Source organism: Anabrus simplex, chromosome 2 (genome assembly GCF_040414725.1).
Source record: "Anabrus simplex isolate iqAnaSimp1 chromosome 2, ASM4041472v1, whole genome shotgun sequence".
Classification (NCBI taxonomy): domain Eukaryota; kingdom Metazoa; phylum Arthropoda; class Insecta; order Orthoptera; family Tettigoniidae; genus Anabrus; species Anabrus simplex.
This window is the reverse complement of record NC_090266.1, coordinates 378,636,718-378,660,310: the sequence shown is the minus strand read 5'-3', so window position 1 is coordinate 378,660,310 and position 23,593 is coordinate 378,636,718. Positions and strand designations below refer to the sequence as shown.

General features: G+C 39.9%; 1 protein-coding gene across 1 annotated transcript in view; it reads right to left on the bottom strand.

Annotated features, from left to right (window-relative positions):
- Bruce (BIR repeat containing ubiquitin-conjugating enzyme) overlaps window positions 1–23,593 on the bottom strand; it is a 1,406,664-nt gene that overhangs the window by 546,415 nt on the left and 836,656 nt on the right. The window lies entirely within an intron of this gene.

The window sequence follows — 23,593 nt, the reverse complement described above, 5'->3', positions numbered from 1 at the left end:
TTGTAACAACAAAACTCAGAATGATTAACTGAAAATATCACTGATAAACAACAAAATACAGCAACATCAAACACTTGAAAATAAAATAAAATATTACTTGATGAAATAAAAATGAAATAGTTAAACACACAAAATAGAAAGATATTTAGCGGTCCTTAGGAGATGCTTTAGCGGAAAATAATTTTATCCGAATACACAAACTCTTCAAAATATTTGAGAGAAGGAGGAGGAGGGTGTGGGGGCTGAACATAAAGAGAACATACAATTACAAATAACTGTTTTAATATTAAGTCTAACTGAAATGAGTATTACTCAGGCTATGGTAAATATTATTTCCCATCACCTGTCCCCTACACATTCATTATTTTCAGATGATGAATAAGGAAACAACAAGTCTTACACCTCAGAAAAACATACTGTCAATAGGTGTGGAGTAAGTGCCGAGAGACGTGTCCCAGGCGGCCTGATTTGCTATCCGAGTTACTCTGACCTCCAGGTTTGACAGTCACATCCAAACGATCTACCCAGCTGGAGGTTTCACATTCGTGTTACTGGTGCTATTGCCTATTGAATTCACTGAGTGTGTTTTAATTAATACTGTTATTAATAGCAGTACTACAAAAAGGACATGGAAGATTGCTACCATCAATTCACAGTTCAGTCACAGCCGTAAAATTATTGAATATCATACACTGCTGGAAGAAAAACTTGAAACATCCTCAAAGACAAAGTCATTTTATTCAGAAGCGTTGTGAAAGGTAGTTCATAATTGCAGGAGTATATGATTACAAATCCAGACCAAATGAAACATACGTCACAGTAAAGGGTTCCCAAACACTCCCATCAATACACAGTATACCCTCACCCCCACCTCTGGCGGTAATGCAGGAGCGCATGCAAATGATCATAAAGGTGCCAAATGGCATCCTGCAATAGAATGTCCCAAGCATCTTGCACCTTTTGATGCAGTTCGGCAATGGTTCATGTAGGCTCTGGAGGACGTATAAGTTCATCATGTCCCATGTGTGTTCAATTCGCAAGAGATCCGGTGATCTTGCTGGCCAGGGCAGTTGTTGAACACCACGTAGAGCATACTGCATCGCAGCAACTGTATGTGGACGTGCATTGTCCTGCTGAAAAAAGCACATCGCCTTCCTGTAGAAGAAATGGCACTAGCAAGGAGACAACAACCTGCGTAATGTAGCAACCACTGCAGAAACACCAACTGTGACCGCGAGTTGTAACTGATGGCCCCCCTCACCATGAAGCCTGGGGTGGGAACTGGATGTTGTGGGCGAATGCACTCTGGACAGGCCGCTCACCAGGTCTACGCCGTACACGTGTATATCCATCACTTGCATACAGACAAAACCTACTCTCATTACTGCAGACAACAGAGCGCCATTCCCTCTCCAGTAGACTCTTTCACAATACCAGAGTAGCCATGCTTGGCGGTGTCGTGGTGTCAGCAGTGGCCTGGCCAGAGGCACACGTGATCGTAATCCTGCTGCAAGCAGATGATCTCCAATGGTCCTTGGTGACACAGCAGGTGCAACATGTGACTGGATTTCGTTCCTAGATGATGTTCGTTCGGCCACTGTTGCTCGCACAATGCATCGATCTCGACGTCTGTCTGTACTATGTGGACATGTTTCACAGAGCACTGCTGAAAGAAGCAACACATCACCAATACATTGTGCCCAACATGGGCAGCAATCCGTCGAGATATATATCCAGCTTCCCACAGGCCCACAATGCGACCCCGTTCAAATAGGTGCAGCTGTTCAACTGGACCACGTACTCGTCGATAGGGCATGGTTGTACCCTGCAATGAATGTTGCAAACAATGTTCACCTCTAACCTCAGCATAGTTACTGCCTGCCAAGTCAAAACAGAGCATGCACGGACAGGCCTCTGGAGTGCCATCTGCTTGCCAATGTCCATGGTAGATAACCCTTCAGTATGAACATGTTATACCAGGGTGCCACTGAACACAGTCCTTGAGGATGTTGTTGTTGTCCCTCCACCTCCCCCCCCCCCATGCAGAAGTGGATTACCGTAACAATCACTCTTGGAATTACACGACTATAACGTCAAAAAGGCAGAATGAAATAAGAAGTTTTGGATTTTCACGTTACCGATATTGTAGTGGACTGGCCATCATGCTGATTCCAAGACGGGGAAGAGTGAGCCGGTCTAGCCCCGCCCGTGAGCGTTCAACGTCACAGCTGGGTTACTGGCCCATCGCCATACATTCGGTAGAAGGATGGGCTTGTACTGGGATGTGCCAGCCTCTCTCTTACATTACTAGCAGGCCCTGGATGACTAGCAGAGAAGGTTCGGCACCAAGAGTGTTCTGGATGTATCAACCCTCTAGAATATTCTGGAGACCTCCCACTCTTGGGAAACATCTCCACTGCTATGCATATTCCACATAAGGCAGAGAGGCAGCCAGTCAGAGAGAAAGAGGTACTAACAGTGTGTGCGAGTATTGCCGTGAAGTTGTCAGTCACTGTGGAGTTCAGTGAGTGTTCGATCTGCCGTGCAGTTGAGCCTGTCGTTCTGTCCTGTAGTATTGTAGAGTTGGATCTCTCATAGCTGGCTGCAGTGAAGCGAACAATATGTCTCCAGTGTGCAGCATGAGAGTTCGACCAGGACCAGCAAGTGTCATCGAACGAGGACTGTTGGAGTGTATGACCAACGAAGAGTGCTGGGGGCCATTAAGACAGACAGTGCATGACATAAGATATTGGGGAACTGGGTAGTGCATAGCCGAAACTAGTATGATTGTGTTAATTTGTGATAGAGTGAACAGAGTGTGTGACTGTGTTTGCATGAACAATTCACCTGTGAATTAATGTTTCTATGTAAGTGTACCAGCATATGGTAGTTAGAATAAATCTAAGTCATAGAAATACTAGGGCAGATTGGAAAGTAACGCACAATATTTTTCTCCCAAAAATATTATACCAAAACCAAACAAATCAAAAATTAACTTACATCTTTGACCTACCTTTCTACATAGTCACCAAGTTTCTCAACACATTTCTCCATCGTGGTACTAGTTTTAATATATCCTGTTAATAGAAGTCTGTTTGGTTGGAGTATAGTCATCTGTAGCCTGCTGAATTCACTTCTGCATCTGTCGCAATGTGTTGGCCGGCCAGGAATTCCTTCATGGGACCAAACAGATGAAAGTCTGACGTGCCAGCTTCAGACTATATGGTGGATGCTAGAGCACCTTCCACCCAAATTTGGTGAGTTTCTCATGAACCGGAGCAGAATATGGGTACGGGCATTGTCATGAAGAAGTTTGACACCGTCAGCATTAATGATGCAGTGTATGTCAAGAAGGGCACAACAAAACTTAACCAAAGTTTTAATGTAGGCTGCAACATAAACAGTGGTCCCGTGTTCAGCAAAGTCCACCAATAACACACCAAACATGTCCTAGCACACTGTCACAAGCACTTTCCTAGCAGACTGAGTCATACTGAATTTTTGTTCGTACTGGGGAATCAGCATGTTTCCACTCCATAGAGGCCTGCTTGGTTTCAGCCGTGTGGTGGTACACCTATGACTCATAACCAGTGACGATTCCTTTCAGAATGTCATGCCCTTCTGCGGCATGCTTGTCATCATTCGCGGGCCTTTGTGGTTGACAGTCAGGTTCTGGGGCACCTAGTGTATACTAATTTAATGGAATTTTAACGTGTCCTGAACTACGTCGTATGCCGCACTATAGGAAATATTGAACATTTGCTGCAATAAGGTTCACAGGTACACGTGCCTGTCGTTCAAAATTGCTGCCTCAATGGCGCAGACCTTCTGCAGAGTTGAAGCTGTTACCAGCCAGACTGAGCGTGGCGAATCACTAAGGTTCACACGACCCTCTGGTAGAAATGCCCCTCCACCTGGGGACATTTCTATGGTCCAAACAGTCATCGCCATACATGCCACGCATGACCCTGTGAATTTTACTTGGTGAATGCCCTCTGGTCCACAAATATCGAACTACACTTTGCTGCTCTTCACACGTGGACGACAGTGAAATGTGCGCCATGTTCATTCATTTCATAGTTCAGGCTTCTCTCGCTAGAGCTGCACATGAAGACAAAATACCCTCCATAGCGCAAACTTCAAACTATATCGTTGTGAATTTTCAACATTCCAGCTGCAATATGTGGGGAGAAAAACATTATTGTGCATTACGTTCCGATGTGCCCTCATAAAATGCTCTCAGTTGTATTTTCCAATCGCTACCGCTGTCACGTTACAGTAGGATGATACATCATCCCTACCTATGTACTAAATTTGGACTTGGAAATTGGTACACTATCCATCATACCTCCCAAGAAAAAGTAAACCTCAAAAAATCAAGACATTAAATTATTATTTGAATACTCTGATGTCCCAACTCTGCCTAATATGCTCAGTAAACAGATGGCACAAGTGTAAACATAGAAATGCAAAATAATTTTTACTGTCTACAATAGGTACAACAGGTAGTACATATAATACACAAGTCAACAAAAAATGGAGAAGAGAGCATCTAAAAAAAGAAGTATTGAAATCTTTGACTTACATTCCTTTCTTCAAATATATTTCCGTACTTGAGAAGCAAAGCATTTTGTTAATTTTCCAGTATAAGCTGAAAACAGTAACCGGATGCACATTTATGCCAACTGTTCGTTATACAAATGCAGTAGAATTGTAAATGTGTTACATACATTTATTCTGCATATCATATAATTATGTAGATGTGAAATAAAGTCATATTCATATATTCCAATCTAAATTTTCTTGGGAAAACCGTGAAAATGGACATTCTTCTTAATTCTTTATTACACTTCTGGATGCTGTAAACGTAAGGTAAAACGTAAATAACTGTATGTAATGTCAATTTATACCTGTACTGTAGCTAAACGAAACATAATATAGCACACATAAAATGTTACAATTATCACATTAAAACAATTTTAACAACTTTTTTTCACATTAATTTTGTCACTGAAGTTCTGTGTAAAATAATTATTGTAGATTACTTTTTTCCGAATGAAATGTTCTCCAGAGAATTTCAATTTTTATCTGTAGAATCACTCATCGGTAGGATATTCGTCTTCTTCTTCTCCACGAGGAAGTTCACTGTAAAATGTACTGTACTGCTATGGAATCCACTGAGTTAATGATTGCAGGTCCGTGTGTTTTGCTGAACTAATGGGTTTTGGTTCGCTTTGTACGGTCAGAATTTCCTTTCGTAACAGGAGAGCGTTTCTATGATGTCTTCTGATATCAATTTCTTAAAAACATGTGCCGTTGAAGGATGTCTTGTAGGCAATAATTCCAGGTTTGTCAGCTGAAACTTTGTCATACAACTTTCAAGATTAGGAAGATTTCAGCAGTAGTAGATTTCTTGCGATTTGTGAAAGGGGATCCATATGTTTCAGTTAAAGATGTGAAATTTTTGAAATGGCTACAATTGAATTTCATGGACCGCCACTTCTTCTTCTTTTCTTTATGGAGCCTCTAAATCTAATTAGCGTCAACTTATAAGATCTTTTGCTACCATGTTTTTCCTTCATTCCCACCTAGATATACCTGCTCCCTTCACAAAGCTGCAGGTTGTTCTTATTGGGTCTTCTTGGATTTTTTCTCTCTCTTCACCTGGTAGTCCTAGAGTGGAGAGTCTGATTCTACCCAGCGCCTCACATTCAAGAAGTATGTGTTCAGCTGATTCCTCTGCTTCATTGTATTTCCTACACATGATGGACTACTAGTAGCTTCTTTACCTGGCATGTTCTAATGAACCACGTGGTACAGTGATCTCAAAGTTGGTGAGTTTCGACTTTTACCTTTCAATAGTTGAATGGATACTGTCCACTTCCATGTGTGTGTGACATTTCCAATTGTGTAGTTTTGTCATCTTTCTTCTCTCTGTAGAACTATCCATTTCTTTACAAGTTCTGTGCCTATTTTTTGGAACTTCCTTCACCAAGTTTCTTATCATCTGACATTTTTGATCCCATGAACTAGACTCCTTCCTAAAGGCGTCATATAGGCCTATATTTTTCCGTTCCTCTTCAGTTAATTTCTTGGCATATTTCATTCTACACTTACATTGAGGCATAAGTGAGCGTGCTGGGTCGTCCTTCCCAACCTTCACTGATTTATAAGGTAACCCAATCAACCTGTTTCTTTTAGCACTATTTCTTTTCCAACTTGAGGGGTCTCGGATCCTTTTTCTCCCATGATATACTACTCCTTCTTTTACTTTTCCATTAGTTGCGGGTAATTCACATGCCTCTGTTGATTTACTTTGACATTCTGTAATTTAAAGAAACTTTATGATAATAATAATATTAATAATTATTATAATTATATTTGGCATAATGTTGTGGGTACAAAAAATCAAACTGACTGTCTACAGAAAGCCCACTACATTCACTGCCTTCAGGTTCATAATTCAGATCGAAGTCAGAGAAGTCTGATGCAATGTCAACCTGCAAGTCTTCCATATGCTCTTCATCCACAGGTTTCTCATTGTGAATGCCTGCCGTCCAGTGTCCCTTGACCTGAGAATTATTTTTTTACGTTACCAATATGCGATATTTTTAGTGGAAGTTTAGGAGTCATGTTTAATGTTAATAAATAGCACTAAAACAGTAATAATAACGATGATTAACATATTACTAAGAATATAGCATACGTTAATGGGATCTAATTTTAATCAGTTGAAGTTAGACCAGTAAAACCTCATTAATTCAAAGTCATTGGGACACTAAAATCGGACTTTGAATTATGTGATTTTGAATTAACAGCCGCCAACTTGAAATTCAGAACTTCCAACCACTGCTGCATCACAAAATATTCTAAGATCCTGTAATACATGCAATCACCTTGATTCACAATTAAACCATTCAAATGCTGTGGAAAAAATTATATTTCCAAAATGTATCCAACAAAGTGCATTTATTTAAATAATGCTCTTGGATAACGCCATACAGTGTCAAATGTAACCACACACCTGGGAAGAACGAAACACGATTCAAAGACAAAGAGTGATTTACTATATTAACACGACGCAATACAAGTACAGTATAAAGCACATACACAGGGCAGCCAACAAGATTGTCCAGTTAGAAACACGACACCAGCAAAACAAACTTTTAAAACCCACACATATATTTAACACAAATATAAAGTATAATAAATAACTTCGTACAGTACCTGAAAAGTTGGCAAATGATTAATGGTCCAGTAGGTATTTTTTTTTTTTGTCACACATAAGGCTTAATGTCTTTAAAGAAAGAATGTATGAGAGGTTGCTTTATTTTCTTTTTTTTATAAACACTAGCTATAAGCTGCTCAATACGGGCCGTAGCCTCAATTGCAGCGTCATCAGCATCACTTGCACTTATCACAGAATCCAACATGACTAGAGCGGCAAGTACATAATTTTTCGCCGGAATAGTTGCCACCTGTGCCGTATCTTCGTCGTGTTCAACATCAGCTGTAGCTGCAGCTACTTCTGGCGTCATGTGATCACAGCTGATCACCATGGCGGGATCCTGCTCTTCCGAAGTAGTCTCCGCATGGTCTATGGCGATGTATTCAGCAAAAGATATACCGACATTGGATTTTTGCCGTAACTCCTGCCATTCATCTTCATTGTCGTCTTCTTCTATTTCTTCCACTTCATTTAACAAAGCAAAACCACCCTTGATGAAGCAGTTCTTGATTGTCAATGAAGGAATAGCATCCCAGGCAACTGTCGTTTGACCTTTGTCGACCTCCCTTATAATTTTCATCTTCTCGCTCAGTGTTTTGGAAGAATACTGACGCTTAGCCATCTCGTAGCGCAAAATAGGAACACATGTGCCCTAAACTAAAATAATGTAACAATAAAACTAAAACACAGCATAAATAAAATATAATAACTTCAAAGTTTATAACAGCACAATAGAAGTTAAAATATAATGAATAACTACAAGAATACAAAAGAACTACGATTTCACTAGAACGTGGCAACTCTGAAGCACACTGTAGGCACACCAAAGTCAACATTCGGAAACATGCCCCTGCACGTTCCGGAAGACGCGTTCTATCGTCACGCGGAAATTTTTTAAATTTAAATTATGCGGTAAAATACTATTTATAACAAAATGAAGGACAATTTTGAATTAAAAGTCTGAATTTCGATAATGGGACTAATGCTGTTCTTCGAATTAAGAATTATCTGTATTTCAAATTAAACAATTTAAGTAATGTGCAAAACTGAGCCTCATGTTTCGGGGAACGAGAGTTTCTTCGAATTAGGCAGCATTTTGAATTAACCGATTTTGAATTTTCGACATTCTACTGTATTACTTCAACCTATACATCGAAGTTGGCGATTAGGGCGTAACTCCACAAAGCATAGTCAGTAACAAAACGTATGCTATTACGGAACTCTTCAGTCAGAAACATAAATATATTTACCTCTCGCTTCAAGTGCTTGCTTGAGAGCAAGTTGCAATATCATCTCCCCTCTTGAAAAACTATTCATATTCATTTTGCGTACGTTCAAATACCGAAGTGTCACGTAACTTTTAACTTCTTTTCACTTACAATATTTCACTGTTGTTCAATTCACGTTAATTTGCATGCAATAATGCAGGTCTTTAATATTCCCATCACACAGGAAACTTTTTTTTGCTAGTTGCTTTACGTCGCACTGACACAAATAGGTCTTATGGCAACGATGGGACAGGAAAGGCCTAGGAATGGAAAGGAAGTGGCCACGGCCTTAATTAAGGTACAGCCCCAGCATTTTCCTGGTGTGAAAACAGGAAACTACAGAAAACCATCTTCAGGGCTGCCGACATTGGGGTTTGAACCCACTATCTCCCGGATGCAAGCTCACAGCCGCGCGCCCCTAACTGCACGGCCAACTCGTCCAGTAGACAGGAAACTATAATAACGTTCACAATAATAAGCACACTTCATTATCGTACTCCAATAATATAGGCAAATTGACATACGCCATTTTGCCTCTCAGGTACGGATTTCTTTCCTGAATTACAGATTATGCTTGTTGAGGTAAAATTACAAGAGAAACTACGAATAAATTATCCTCGTAAGCATCAGAGAGCTACAAAATCATAGAATTTATAACTTGGAGTGAGCTAAAGGCTGTAGCATTTTCCTGCAATTTAATTCATATAGTTCTATACTCACGGTGTGGGTTAGTGCAGTCACCTCCTAGTTCATGAACCATGGGCAACGGATGAGTGGCCTAGTGGTCCTGAGAGTCTGGATGCCAGTTGCTATGGAAAGGGAGTGGGCATCTCGGATATAACTGAGACATGGCCCTCTTTGTGCTCAGATGGCTAGGAATATACAATACACCATGGTCCCTTACCCGTTAGAGGTGAGATCCTCACTTGGACTATGTATAAGTAGGGTAGGATCCTGTTTCACAAATTTACCGATTTCAGAACAATTTATGCAGGCCTCGAACCTATACGAGTAATGGAGTTCTACACCCATTTGACAGGCGAGGGACTCCTTGGAAACAACTTGGAGAACGAAATGGAATTCGACGGGGAGCCATCAATATTAATGGGGCTTTTGGAAGAAAGAAAGTAGAACTGGCTGAGTCAGCAAAGACGATGCATCTGGATGTGCTAGGAGTAAGGGGAGATAATGAGGAAGAGATAGGAGATTATGAAGTGTAATTGATGGGTGTTAAAAAAGGGAAGCACAGAGTGTGTGGGGGGGGCTTTTCATCAGGAATACTATTGCACACAACATAGTTTCTGTTAGGCAAGTAAATGAGTGAATGATGTGGGTAGATTTGGCAGTTGGAGGAATTAAGACAAGACTTGTCTCAGTGTATTCACCATGTGAGGATGAAATTTGTTCCGGCAACGTGCTCATAATCCAAATCGCTCGTATATCAAAGCAAATTTTCCCATAAGAAACTATTGAAACTCGGATGATTCGTCCACAACACAAAAACATTAATTCGCAAAACATTTCTAAAACAAAATATAACGTAAAACAATTAAACTGCACTTTACCTTACAATAGAGGTGTGAGGGAGACGAGAGATGACATGAGAAGAGTTACTGTATAGTACGAATTTCACTAACAGAATCACTGCTATCAGTTGGCTCAATGGAAGCGTTTTCTTTTCGTGCAACTTTAACGAGGAACCTGTCCAATGACTGTTGCTTTTGCCTCTTTTTGAGGATTTCACGAAAATGTGACATTGCATTGTCATTGAACAGATTCATCCACTGTAATCATCTCCTTCTTCCGACCAAATTCCTTTTTAGCCTTCTTTTCGTTCACAGGGCCCATCGTTGCAGAACAGTTATATTATAAATGACAGAAAAAAACATGTACACTCGTACGGTGTTGACTATGCGAGCGAGGCATGCCAACTGAAGTCCAGCGCAGGAAATGATTACACACGCTTTCCCAGGAAAGACAGTGGCAGGGGGAGGGGAAAACAAAGGCATAAGGGAGGTGGAAACGTACGTACACGTGACGCTCGTATTGCGAAACCTCACTCGCTTATCAAGTCACAATTTATTTAAAATATTTGCTCGTCTTGCAAAACACTCGTAAACCAAGTTACTCATAATCCAAGGTTCCACTGTATATATTTTTTTTGCAAGTTGCTTTATGTCACACCAACACAGATAGGCCTTATGGTGACGATGGGATAGGGAATGCCTAGGAATGGGAAGGAAGAGGCCAAGGCCTTAATTAAAGCACAGCCCAAGCATTTGCCTGATGTGCAAATGGGAAAACATGGAACACCATTTTCAGGCCTGCTGACAGTGGGATTCGAACCAATTATTTCCCAAATACTGGATACTGCTGCAGCTATTGAGCTTGGAGACAAGTTTTATGAAGCATTGAGTGACATCGTAGTCAGGGTCAACAGCAAGGACACGATAGTGCTAATGAGTGATTTCAATGCAAGAGTTGGAAATAGAACTGAAGGATAAGAAAGGGTGATAGGTGAATGTGGGGAAGATTATGGGTATGGGAAGCATTTGCTGACTTCTGTGCTGGTATATGTTTAGCAATTACAAATACATTCTTCAAGCATACGGCTATTCACCGCTACGCATTCGAGGATAGGGGTACCAGATCCGTAATAGACTATACCTTAACCGACTTCAAATTCAGGAAATCTATTAGGAATGTGCGGGTTTTCTGGGGATTTTTTGATGATACAGATAACTATCTGATCTGTAGTGAACAAAATATCTCTAGGCCTAAGATAGAAAAAGTGAAATCTGTCGGCAAACGAAAAAAACACTCCATGATGAGGAAGTTAGACAAAAGTACATGGATATGATTGATGAAGTTCCGAACAGTTGACAGTAAGCAGGTTCAAGATAAAGAAAGATAATGGGTGACAAACAGGGATGCCATATAAATAATGCACAGTAGAGTTTTCTACCTATTCAATATTAAGTTGTATTTACAATATTTACATTACATGGGAGTAGTTTCAACCCTACTCGGGGTCATCATCCGCCATATTAAAGCATACTTGGCAAAATCCTAAAACATGTTTTCTAGCAGTAAGAGCCTTATGAAAATATAATTTTACAATATGAAGTGTGGTTGAAATGTTGTAAATGAAATGAAATATTACCTGTGGTGTAGGTGAGTAATAATTAATACAGGTACATTATACATGCTAAGAATTCTGGAACAAAAGTACAAATAAGGTGCTCTGCGTTGTTAAAATTTATACTCATGGAATTCAGTAGGTCCTGGTCATACATAACGGTTGTGGACCGAGTGCTATGGCAATAAGAATGAACAAAATGTAAAATGACATACATACATACATACATACATACATACATACATACATACATACATTGTTATTATTATAGACTGTTATGCCTTTCAGCGTTCAGTCTGCAAGCCCCTGTGAATTTACTAAACATCGCCACAATGCTCGAATTGCCAGTAGTGTTGTGGCCTCATTTAGTTCTATACCTCTTATCTTTAAATCGTTAGAAACTGAGTCTATCCATCGTCGTCTTGGTCTACCTCTACTTCTCTTACCCTCCATAACAGAGTCCATTATTCTCCTAGGTAACCTAACCTCCTCCATTCGCATCACATGACCCCACCACCGAAGTCGGTTTATGAGTACAGCTTCATCCATCGAGTTCATTCCTAAATTAGCCTTCATAACCTCATTCCGAGTACCGTCCTGCCATTGTTCCCACCTGTTTGTACCAGCAATCATTCTCACTACTTTCATGTCTGTTACTTCTAACTTATGAATAAGATATCCTGAGTCCACCCAGCTTTCGCTCCCGTAAAACAAAGTTGGTCTGAAAACAGAGCGATGTAAAGATAGTTTCGTCTGGGAGCTGACTTCCTTCTTACAGAATACTGTTGAACGCAACTGCGAGCTCACTGCGTTAGCTTTACGACACCTTGTTTCAATCTAACTTACTATATTACCCTTTACGACACCTTCTTTCAATCTAACTTACTATATTACCATCCTGGGAAAACACTTAACCTAAATACTTGAAATTATCAACCTGTTCTAGCTTTGTATCACCAATCTGACATTCAATTATGTTTAATTTCTTACCTACTGACATCAATTTAGTCTTCGACAGGATGATTTTCATACCATACTCATTGCACCTATTTTCAAGTTCCAAGAAATTAGATTGCAGGCTTTCGGCACAATCTGCCATTAAGACCAACTCGTCAGCATAGGCCAGACTGCTTACTACATTTCCACCTAAATGAATCCCTCCCTGCCATTTTATACCTTTCAGCAGATGATCCAAGTAAACTACAAAAAGCAAAGGTGAAAGATTACAGCCTTGTCTAACCCCTGTAAGTACCCTGAACCAAGAACTCATTCTACCATCAATTCTCACTGTAGCCCAATTGTCAACATAAATGCCTTCGATTGATTTTAATAAACTACCTTTAATTCCATAGTCCCCAGTATAGCGAACATCTTTTCCCTCGGTACCCTGTCATACGCTTTCTCTAGATCTACAAAACGAACACAACTGCCTATTCCTCTCGTAGCACTTTTCAATTACCTGGCGCATACTGAAAATCTGATCCTGACAGCCTCTCTGTGGTCTGAAACCACACTGGTTTTCATCCAACTTCCTCTCAACGACTGATTGCACCCTCCCTTCCAAGATACCAGTGAATACTTTACCTCTTATACTAATCAATGAGATACCTCGATAGTTGTTGCAATCCTTCCTGTTCCCTTGCTTATAGATACGTGCATTTACTGCTTTTGTCCAATCTGAAGGTACCTGAAGATTCATGGTGTGGGTTACTGTAGTCACATCCTAGTTCGTGAACCATGGGCAACGGCAGAGTGGCCTAGTAAGTGGTCCTGAGAGTAGGGATACCAGTTGCTATGGAATGGGAGTGGGCATCTCGGACACATTCTGAGGCATGCCCCTCCTTGTGCTCAGGCGGCTAGGACTATACAATTCACCGGTGGTCCATAACCCATTAGAAGAGAGGTTCTCACTTGGACTATGTGCAAGTAGGGTAGCATCCTGCTTCATGAATTTACCAAGCTCAGAACATTTTATGTAAAATGACACATATATAAAAATATACAAGTATGTACAATGTCTGAGCAACAAAATGTGTAGTTGATATTTTCTAGAAGAAGAGTCGACTACACGCTGTATCAGCTTAAGCGGAGAATTTGGCAATTGGTGCATTAAGTAATCAGGCCGTGTTGATGGGCTGCATGGTTGATTGTTATGCAGAATGTGAAGTTATTTGAATTCTTGTTGAGAAGAAAGTAGACACTGGGCATGGTGATATTAATTGGTGGAATTCTCAGTTCATAGCGAAAAACAAATTGGACCTGTTAAAATTGAGAAAAACCAGTACAAAGCAAAGTACGCGGAAAGAGGAAAAGCTTACCACAAAGTGAATGGACACTTACCTCGTGCTGTGGTGTGTGTAGCTTAGCTGATAGTGTACGACTGGTACATATTTACAATATCGAAAGAGTGGATCGAGTAATCAGGTTGCATTATCAACTATAGACCAAGCCCTTATACAAAATATCACAACTCATCCAGATTTCTTAAGAAAAAACTATCAATTTTTATCCAGAAAGTCTATTAAAAACACATCAGAGCTAGTAGAAAAACTAAAGTTCAGTATGCAACCTGATTATTCGATCCACTCTTTCGATATTGTAAATATGTACGCAAGCATACAAGTATCAAAATTAATTCCAATAATTAAAAACAATTTAAACAAAAACAGCCACTTAAGCAAACTAGAGATACAAGATTTCATCACAGTGTTAAAACTAATTGTCAACAATAACTTTTTCACTTTCGACAATGTCATATACCAACAGGATGGTCTGGCAATGGGATCGCCGGCCTCAGGCATCTTGGAAGAAGTATACCTAGATTTCCTCGAATACACCAAAATTGACAATGAATTTGAAAACATTAACTTCTGGGCCAGATGTGTTGATGATGTTTTTGTTTTTCGTAATCATGGACGAAAAATCAATTAACGCTTCCACCACCCTCCTAAGACTCAACAATATTGATCCTCATATCAAATTCACACTAGAATCCAAATCAAATCAAATAATTAACTTTCTAGATTTAACTATCACTAGAAACTCAGATTCTTTCAGTTATAAAATATTCAGAAAACCTACTCAAAGAGCCTCCACCATTCGTAAAGATTGAGTGAACCCCCGATCCCACAAACGAGCTACATACAATAACCTAGTTCATCGAGCTTTTAGTCTACCTATGTCCAAGGAAGATCTAAAGAATGAACTTACCACAACTTAACACAAAATTCAACGGCTTCAGCAATCATTTTACAGAAAGGATAATCAATAAACACAAACGTCGCCCTAAAACTACCCTCAAAATAGAACTAAACCTCTAACATTTTCAACCTTCACGTTCAACAATGATATTTACAAATTAACCAATATCTTCAAGAAACAAGGCGTTAAAATAGCTTTCAAAACCAACAATAAAAACATGAACGTTTTATACAATAGTTCACATATCAACAAGACCAGCAGTTTTTTTAAAATCAGGAGTTTATATGATCAAGTTCAACACCTGTGAAAAATCCTACACCGGGCAAACCAGACAAAACCTCAATATAAGATACCATGAGCACACTAACACAATAAAATACAATAAGTTTTCAGCTATCGGCTAACACATGCAAGATTTTAACCATAATTTTACCAATATCGAACAGGACATGGACATCCTTGAATTAGCAAATAAGGGTCCTTTACTCAACATAATGGAAAATTACTATATACATCTAGACCAATATTTTAACGCCAGTTACAATCTTAATGAAATCTCAGAGAAACCCAACATACTTTACGATTTATTTATCACTTTTCTCAGAAACAATAATTCAGCCAACCAGAACTCAATCCTAAGTTTAATTAAAGGTACTTTTCCAAAACAATTACCCTTTCTCCCACACCCTTCAGCTCCGCCTTAAATCCCCCCTTCCAAACTTCCCCCACTCCATCCCCTTCCAAATCACCTCCACTCTACCCAACCCGCATGCGCCTGCCCTCCTCCCCGCTAATATTTCTCCTTCCGCCACCAGTCGCACACTATCAGTTAAGCTACATACACTACACCGCGAGGTAAGTGTCCATTCACTTTGTGGTAAGCTTTTCCTCTTTCCATGTACTTTGCTTTTTACTGGCTTTTCTAAATTTTAATAGGTCCAATTTGTTTTTCGCTATGAGCTGAGAATTCCACCAATTAATATCACCACGCGCAGTGTCTACTTTCTTCGCAACAAGAATTCAAATAACTTCACATTCTGCACAACAATCAACCATGCAGCCCATCAACACGGCTTGGTTACTTAATGCAACAACTGCCAAATTCTCCGCTTAAGCTGATACAGTGTATAGTCGACTCTTCTTCTAGAGAGAGTCAACTACACATTTTGTTGCTCAGACATTGTACATACTTGTATATGAAGAGTCCACTGCAAAAATGATGGATGTCACTTTTTCATCGAAAATGACATAGAATATATGGTTATAAGGCGAAGTTAAAATTGCGGATATTCCATGAGATATGAGGAAAAGAAAATTTGGTATACACTGCAAGAATGCTGGATGTCATTAGTATACAATGCAAGAATGATAGTAGTCATTTTGTTCCCATGATTCATTGTGTCTTTTCCAGTGTTGTTATAGATAATGAATTAAGTTCGTTTGTGACGCATTCTTCTGCATAGTGGATATTTCCTGTTTTTTCCTTTTTTTCTTTACATCGCACCGACACAGATAGGTCTTATGACGACGATGGGACAGGAGAGGGCTTAGAGTGGTAAGGAAGCGTCCGTTGCCTTAATTAAGGTACAGCCTCAGCATTTGCCTGGTGTGAAAATGGGAAACCATGGAAGACCATCTTCAGGGCTGCCGACAGTGGGGTTCGAACCCACTATCTCCTGAATACTGGATACTGGCCGCACTTAAACGACTGCAGCTCTCGAGCTCGGTAACTACAGTGTTCAGGTATTATATTATGTAGTATCAGTTGCAAAAAGACTGGAAACAATCAAAGTCACTTTCCCAATACGGGGGCATTCTTACCTTGAATGTGATCGTAACATGGCCCTAATAAACATAAACTCATATGCAGAATTGCCAGAAGACAGAATTCACGTGTTTCAATCTGCCAGAGTGAAACCATCGCCTTTTCAAGTTATCGATGTAGACCAAGTACTCCTGTGAAACTGGACCCTTTTTTATCCAGCTTATGTTCAAAAAGAAATGTCTCTTTCCCTCAAGACCTATCCGGCAGATACTGTTTGAAGCAGGTCACACTCAGCTAGTACAGCACAGATCTACCTTCAACGGTGCCTAGGAATCAAGTGTCGTAAGGTCTGTCCATCCCACAAGGAGCCAAGAAGTTAGAGCAGGCAAATTTCTCCTTCCAGGTCTCCTTTATAAAGAACAGCGACCAATTTCTCAGGAGAAATACAGAGACCTGTTAATTTAGCTCAATTCCGTGGTCCAAAAGGAAGAGATTTCTTCATCTCTCTCCCACATAACTGAGTTCAAAAAGACTTCATACCATGTGATTTTTTTAATTATCACTGTCCAAGAATAGAACATAGCCTTATAATACCTAATTCATTTATTGTAAACTTGACAACTAATTTAACACCATTAAATTACTCGTGAAAATGTGATAAGAGTGACGAATGAACATACTTACATCTTCAATTAGATGTGACATTCAGCGTTTTTGTGCTTTTCATTCACCCAATTATCAACTATAGACCCTAGCCCCTTATGCAATTATCGGCTGAAAGGTATAAAGTGGCAGGGAGGGATTCAGTTAGGTGGAAATATAGTAAGCAGTCTGGCCTATGCTGACGACTTGGTCTTAATGGCAGATTGTGCCAAAAACCTGCAATCTAATATCTAAAAACTTGAAAATAGGTGCAATTAGTATGATATGAAATTTAGCTTTTCAAACATTAAATTGATGTCAGTAGGTAAGAAATCCAAGAGAACTGAATGTCAGATTGGTGATACAAACCTGAAACAGGTAGATAATTTCAAGTATTTAGGATGTGTGTAATATAGTAATATGGTAATATAGTAAGTGAAATTGAATCAAGGTGCAGTAAAGCTAATGCAGTGAGTGCGCAGTTGTGATCAACAGTATACTGTAAGAAGGAAGTCAACCCTCGGACAAAACTATCCTTACATCGGTCTGTTTTCGGACCAACTTTGCTTTACGGTAGCGAAAGCTATGAGGACTAGGGATATCTTATTCATAATTGAAGTAACAGACGTGAAAGTAGCAAGAATGGTTGCCGGTACAAACAGGTGGGAACATGGCAGGAGGGTACTTGGAATGAGGAGACAAAGGCTAAATTAGGAATGAACTTGATGGATGAAGCTCTGCACATAAACTGGCTTCAGTGGTGGGGTCATGTCAGGCGAATGGAGGAGGATAGGTTACCTAGGAGAATTATGGACTCTGTTATGGAGGGTAAGAGAACTAAACGGAGAACAAGACAACAATGGTTAGACTCCGTTTCTAACAATTTAATGATAAGAGTTGTAGAACTAAATGAGTCCACAGCACTAGTTGCAAACAGAGGATTGTGGCAATGTTAAGTAAATTCAAGGAGGCTAGCAGACTGAACTCTGAAAAACATAACGGTCTATAATGATGATGTACGTATGTATGTAAGATGAATATATCTTTTAACAAAGCGAGTTGACTGTAACGCCCAGGCCATGCAGCGGTTAGATCACATTCGGGAGATGGTGGGTTCTGACGCAAACGTAATAGACTAGTATAACTTGGAAACAATATTCTCTAACCCATGGGTAAATAATGCAAATATTGATTATTATTATTATTATTATTATTATTATTATTATTATTTCTTGTGAGGTGTGGCTATGAAGTAGTTTACATTGGTATAAATAAGATAGTAATATTTGTGAGGTTATGTCAGAAAACATCTGCTGTATATATATTAACACGAGTTTATTTAACGTAAGAACAAATTAATTAATAGTATATCATTTAATTTATTATTACCTGTATATATGATGTATAATACTCTGCAATATTGTGCAACACACTTTAATAAGTCCAGAACAACACATGGTGCGACTGAAATTGTATAGAGAATTCTTTACATTGTAAATAGCCTATTGGAAACTTTAGAATTTACGAGGAAATATGTTGTGTCATATCCTTCCAGAAGCCTGGTCAGTCGTGATATATGCATACAGTTTGTAAATTAAAAAAAGTGTACACAAGTGATAGCATTTTGTGTGCGTCTTTGTGGATACATCAACTGGCGACCGGGACTAGGACGGAAGCATAATATTAGAGTGAATACGAGTCTAAGTGTGAATTACCACAAAATGAAAGTGATACTAGAATATATGTCCGTACAACAACTCAAAGACGAACTCGCAAAGAGAAATGTTCCAACGAACAGCGAGAAGAAAGATGCGGTTACGAGAATATCTTGTCGAAAAAGGCAAAAAGTTTTTATCAAGGTGGACGAAGGTCCGGAGTCGTCACCAGAAGAGGAAGAAAATATGACCAAAATCTGTTCTAACTTAATGACCACGATGCAGGTACTCAATGAAAAAATCTCGGACGTTGATTCACAAGTTAATTCCACCTAAACGAAACAGAATGAAAAGCTTCCAGACAAAATTTCAGACTGAAGACCACATTTTGAAATTAAACGAAAACATTTCTCAAACTAATACTGTGTTAACTGGACATGCAGGTTTACAAAGTAGAACAGTGCCTCGCATCGAAAATTTCAACCGTAGATGATAAAATCTCGTCCCAAATTACAGCAGATATCTGAAATCAGGTCAAAACTGGGACAGGTTGTGCGGATTGATAGTAGGGTAAGTTAGCTGGAAGGGGACAACTCGAACCTCAAGGACAGGGTGGAAATCCAGGTTTCCGGCATAAAACATCAGGTTGAGAGGATAATGTCTACCATCAAGGGAAATTATGAAAGCCGTATTTCTGCCGTCGAGGGAAATTTCGGGAGACGTATTTCTGCTGTTGAAGAAAACCTATTTTTTTTTTTTTGCTAGGGGCTTTACGTCGCACCGACACAGATAGGTCTTATGGCGACGATGGGATAGGAAAGGCCTAGGAGTTGGAGGGAAGCGGCCGTGGCCTTAATTAAGGTACAGCCCCAGCATTTGCCTGGTGTGAAAATGGGAAACCACGGAAAACCATTTTCAGGGCTGCCGATAGTGGGATTCGAACCTACTATCTCCCGGATGCAAGCTCACAGCCGCGCGCCTCTACACGCACGGCCAACTCGCCCGGTAAAACCTATTTTTGACCATCAAGGGAGATGTCCAGAATATAAGAGAAAGCATCCTTCACGCAGTAGAAGATAGATTAACTTGAACAGGACCTATCGCCACGCCTCTAAACCCCTCAAACCTAACAGGCAATACAGGACACCTAGACCCTAAGGTGAATATAGATAGCCTTCTAAAATTCCACAGGTGACTGAAAGAGAACCAGACTAATTTCATCAAGGGATCGGTCAGTCTACTAGGATGGACTAATCTACCAGAGGATATCTTAGTGCAACTCATGACATCACGGTTAAGTGGGCAATCCGCTACTTGGTGGAATAACTTGAAGGACTAAATTTACACCGGATGGACTTCAAGTGCAAATTCCTTCCTAGGTTTAATTTCAAAAGGGTGAAAAGCTTTGTGAAAAGGAAGCTACTGAATGAGGCACAACCCACCAGCATGATAGCTAGCACATTCGTTCTCCAGAATTACCAGGGGCTTGTTCCACGAACGAACTTTGCAACTTTTCAACTTTGCACTTTTCACTTTTCAAATTTTGCAAAGTGCAAAGTCTTTCTGTTCCACCATGGTCTAGGTTGTACTTTTCAATTTTTTCGCAAAGTGAAAAGTCTTTGCGAATGAGTGATACGATCGAGTTTATTCCATGAGCAAACTGTATAGGCCTAATACTCTACGATTTTAATGCTTTACTTTTCGCGGCGAATTTGACGGTATAATTGTCGTACAGTTTACGTTTTTATCATGGGGAAAAAAGGTTATTACAAGTAGCTGGCTGTGCTGGAAGTTGTCAAGGAGAAACGTGACATACTTTTTCGACAACTTTAAAGATAACCTCTCAAATTATGACACATCAGTATTAACGAGAGTAGGCTGCCGTCAACACATTCACACACAGAAGGAAATTCACCCTTCATTAGAAATGCCGTCGCTATATTGAGTGGATAATCAGGCCAACGTACTGTTAGGAAATATTACATTTACTATAACATCTACGACTTTGGTAACAGTTCGCAAATAATTGTTTTGATGTCACATGCATTGGTTTTACACCGTGCAGCTGGGCACCATTTACTAACCAATGTAAGCATATAAGAATTTGTTCTTTTCCGGAAAGGGATTGACTTTTTTTGTTACATGTTTCAATAAATGTCCGATCATTTCAAGAATATAATGAGCCTGTGTTGGGTAATACGAAATCACTCGCGAAAGTCCGTCGAAGTGAGGTTATGAAAATTAATCTCGTCTTTGTACGTTCTCTTATTGTATTCTTCATCACTGCCCTCACTTGATGCTAAAAAAAGCTCACGTCGTAACGTGTTTATATCACTAAACCAAATTCTACGCCGAGAAACTAGTGTACATACTTGTTAATTAACATATGAAAAGGGAATCATCTCTTTGCAAGATTTATGAAAACTTTTCACTTCATTTCTTTGCACTTTGCATTTCTGTACCAATGGAGGAACATAACAGGCTTGAAAAGTGAAAAGATTCCTAACTTTTCACTTTTCACTTTTCACTTTGCAAGTTAAATCTGAAAAGTGATGGTGGAACAAAATCTGAACTGAAAAGTGCAAAGTGAAAAGTGAAAAGTTGCAAAATTCGTTCGTGGAATAGGCCCCAGCTCTTCAAGTGCCTGCACCCGGAAGGAAGTGAGAACGAGACCTTCCTAGACATCACACAGCTTTTCTTTTAAAATATTATTCGCTCAGGGCGACGACCTACAGAGATCCTATGCCATTACTTGCACCATGCGATATGAACCTGTGTGAAATTGGAATGGAGGAAGCGTAGTGTTGAATGTGAGGAAAGGAACATTAAGGACGACACAAACAACCAGTCCCCAGGCCAGGGATATTAATAATTTACAATTAAAAACCCCTGAACTTGCCGCGAATCAAACCCGAGGCAGCCGGGTAACAGGCAGATGCGTTGCTTCCTACACTGCGGGGCCGGACCATCACAGAGCTACTCCACGATAAGATTCGACACCTAGTGAAAGTATCACGACCCAGATCCTTTGATGATCTATGTAGAATCATCGCCCAGTTGGAGCTGAACACAAGAGCAAAGCTAAGGAAGAGACCAGCTCATTTAGGAAGTGCTACCAGTGTGGAAGAACGGGACACCTGAAGAACAAGTGCCCAAACTTGACGTCGGAAGTCCAGTCCATTCTGGATTGAGGGGGGATGGTACCGGGAAAAGGAATGCACCTCAAGAAATGAAAGACAAACAACGATGGTCAAGTAGGAGAGGAATTGGTCAGATTGTGAGCAGAACACGCCAACCCCGCCCAGCTATTATCTTGAGGATAGGCAACGAGAATTTTTCAGACATACTCGACAGCCAAGCAAGCCATTCATTTGTCAATTGGACTGTTGCCAGATTACTACCGTCTATGAAATCTTAACATCTTGGAAGGGTAGTCGGAGCAGCGGACGGGATAACCTATTCCATCCAAGGACAGAACAACCTAACCGCTAAATGCATGCACCTGCCTATTGTAACCGACATTTACTGCTAAAGTCCAGTGCGATGAATAGGAAGACATTCTTGAAATGAATTTGACATCTTGCATTTGTTTGTTTACTTAATTATCCAATATGAGAGGAATGTCCGTGCTTGTGTTCGTATGTAATCATACAAGTGGATGAACCTAATATAGAGTAGAATTTTATGGAAGCACTCCATACAAACACAAGCACGGACATTCCTCTCATGTTGGATAATTAAACAAACAAACGCAAGATGTCAAATTCATTTCAAGAATGTGTTCCTATTCATCGCAATAAACGTAAACTCGTGTCCTCATCCCGAGGTGGTGCAGCTCTTTTCAGGCACACCCCCATTGGAGGTGAGCTGATACATCGCAATGTACTTTAGCATGAAATGTGTATTTTAATATGTACTGTGAATATTTTAATGTATTTATGTATCTATATCTTTTAAAATAAGTTGATCAACACGATTTTAGGCCCTCAGACACACTTAATATTAGATGTATACATAGCCGGCTCTTATTTTGAAATATGCCTAATTTTAACAATTGTCACATCCCTCTTTCTACTTAGCAAGGCACAACACCAACTTTGACTGATGTAAAGGTAATGTACAGCTGAAGATGACTTTATAAAAAGAGTCAAAACCGGTACTGTAATATAGGAACTTACAATAAACTTGTATTGATTAGGTGGATCCATTCTCTTCTATGATATATGATAACTATCAATACAGGAAATAATGAAACTAATAAATAAAGATCCTGGACTATGTCAAGGGGTGCTACATCTGAGCCTGCACCAAGGCGAGCAACAGGAAGGCAGATTCAGAATGGCCAGAAAGACAGCTGCAATGCCCTAGGGAGGTCATGGCCCTGGATTTGATGGGTCCTTACCCTAGAACATCACAGGATAAAACAGGACTCCTAGTAATCATCGGCCTCCTCACAAGATAAATTGAGGTCTTTCTAATACCAGAAGCCACGATGGGACACATCACCAGTCTTCTACAAGATGAGGTAGTCAGCCGGTACGGTTATCCACGGTGTATTCGTTAATAATAATGTTATTGGCTTTACATCCCACTAACTACTTTTACGGTTTTTGCGGAACGGTGTATTCTGTCGGACAACAGGAGTCAGTTCACGTCAAGGAAGTGGCAGCAAATGATGACGGAATGGGGTGTGGA